This window comes from Lygodium microphyllum, chromosome 11, assembly GCF_053477565.2.
Source record: "Lygodium microphyllum isolate KBCC chromosome 11, Lygodium_microphyllum_v1.1.10, whole genome shotgun sequence".
NCBI classification, from domain to species: domain Eukaryota; kingdom Viridiplantae; phylum Streptophyta; class Polypodiopsida; order Schizaeales; family Lygodiaceae; genus Lygodium; species Lygodium microphyllum.
The window spans coordinates 96,843,380-96,845,867 of NC_141145.1; positions in this window are offsets into that span (position 1 = coordinate 96,843,380).

The window sequence follows — 2,488 nt, forward strand, 5'->3', positions numbered from 1 at the left end:
GGTTTGTGGCAACCCAACTTTCCCAAGCAAAACATTCTCCACAAATTTGAATGCCCAATGGCCACTCCACTTGCCAAGCGAAAATCCTGTGCAGCAGTCTTATATTTTCTTGGAGATGCATCCCAAAAGACTTCTTGATGTAAGGTTTCAAGTGAGGAGACTAAGCTTCATTTTTGCTCTTCTAAAATAACACTATCGGTAGTTTTCAACGTTCTGTCATTGTCTTGACTGAACGGTTTTTATGATTCCTTTTGCTAGAACCACATTTTACCAACATGGTTGGTGAGTTCAAAACATAGTAGTGTAACCTTTCAAAGTTTGTAGGCTCAATCATCAGCTAGCACATGCCACTCCTTTCTATATTATGGGCAAGGTGGTCAAGCCAAAGAAAAATGTCTTGAGCAAACAACTTTTTCATTTCTCTCTCAATTTGACAAGATTTGAATGGCTTATCGTCATTCAAGGTTTCAAGCAAGAAGAGCTTTATAGACCGATTGATGGGTCAGCCTTCAACAAGGATGGGGTGTTTGGCTTTTACACCATCTAGATGACGTTTCATTTAGAAACATTTTATTGTTAGGTCTCTACAAGTGATCAGTGTGCTGAGAGGCCACTTCGTGGCAAATCGCACAACTTCGATCAATAATCCATTTCTACTCTCTCTCCCCTCTTTTCCCTTTCTGTCTCTTTTCCTCGGTCTCTTCTCTCTCTCTCTCTCTCTCTCTCTCTCTCTCTCTCTCTCTCCTTATTCTCTCTTCTCTTTCCTCTTTTTTTTATCTCCTCTCTCACCCTCTTCTTCTCTCCTCTCTCTCTCTCTTTTCTTCTCTCCTCTCTTTCTCCTCTCACCTCTCTCTCTCACCCTCTCTTCTCTCCTCTCTTTTCTTCTCTCTCTCCTTTTATCTCTCTTCTCTCTCTCTCCTTCCTTTTTCTCCTCTTTCCTTCCTTCTCTCTCTCTCTCTCTCTCTCTCTCTCTCTCTCTCTCTCTCTCTCTCTCTCTATTCAAATTTCTTACCCGGCACCCCCCTCTGTCTCTCTCCATATATTTCTCTCTATCCCTCTCTTGAAAGTTTTATATTCTCTCTGCTCCTTCATTTTGGTCTCATCTCTCTCTCTCTCTCCCTCCCTCCCAAATTTTTTAATCCCTAAAATTTTAAATGTAAAAAACCCTTCTCTCTAAATTTTTTAAATCACTGAAAATATTTTTTTCAAATCAACTACACATACATACACGTGTGTAGACATACACACACACACACACACACACACACACACTCTCTCTCTCTCTCTCTCTCTCTCTCTCTCTCTCTCTCTCTCTCTCTCTCTCCGTGTCGCACAATCTTCGCCCCTTGTACGTGATGCTTAGCAACGCCACTACTACATTGGCTTCCACATTGGTCGATGATGCTTAGTCCATCGCCCCTCACTATGTTGGTTAGCTCATTTGCGCACCTTGTTGCCTGGCGAGGCAAAGAAAATTGTAGCGAGCTCTGATGTGGTGTTCAAGGAGAGACCACATACAATGGAGGAGGAGAATATTAGTTCTTACACTTTATCATCCACTGAAGAAGTAGTCCACTATGAACCTATCCCAAGACCTGTCCCCATTCTCAAGGAGAAGCAAGCATCATCTTCAAATGATGAGAACAAAGTTCACCAACCTGCAATCACGCCACTGGAATATCCATTGCCACGATGGGTGAAGTAACTCTATGATCACAATAATCATATCCCTACTACAGTTGAGGAAAAGGAAGATGGACTAAGGAGGTCTCTGAGAATAGAGGAGCAAAGAAAGGCTTCTACTCACATAGTCAATATGGCCTTGATGGTGGTGGCTGAGATTATGAGAGAAGTAAAGAAGCCAGTAGACTTGGAAGAAGCACTTGCCAACAATCCAGCATGGAGAGCAGCTATGCAAGTTGAGTATGACAACATAATGAAGAATGATACTTGGGAGCTAGTGGATCAACAAGAAAAGAAAAAGATTATTGGTACCAAGTGGGTATGGAAGGTAAAGCACAAAGTTGATGGTAGCTTAGAAAAGTACAAAGCGAGATTAGTTGCATAGGGATTTTCACTTGGTTGAAGGATTTGATTTTCAAGAATCATTTGCTCCAACTGCTAGAATGACCACTATTCACATAGTACTTGTAGTGGCTGCTCATAAGAGGTGGGCTAGCTTACGAAATGGATGTTAAATCAGTGTTTTCAAATGGTGACCTCAAGGAGGAGGTGTATGTGGCTCAGCCACCAAGGTTTGAGACCCTCCATTATGAGAACAAAGTGTGTAAGTTGAAGAAAGCATTGTATGGGATGAAACAAGCCCCTAGAGCATGGTACCAAAAAATTAGATAAATTCTTTCTAGGTTTAAATTTCAAAAGATATGCCTGAGATGCTAATTTTTATGTTTACATGGATAGTGAAAAGTTTGTAGTGATTGTCCTATATGTGGATGACTTTCTTATTATAAGTGACTATAAAGATATG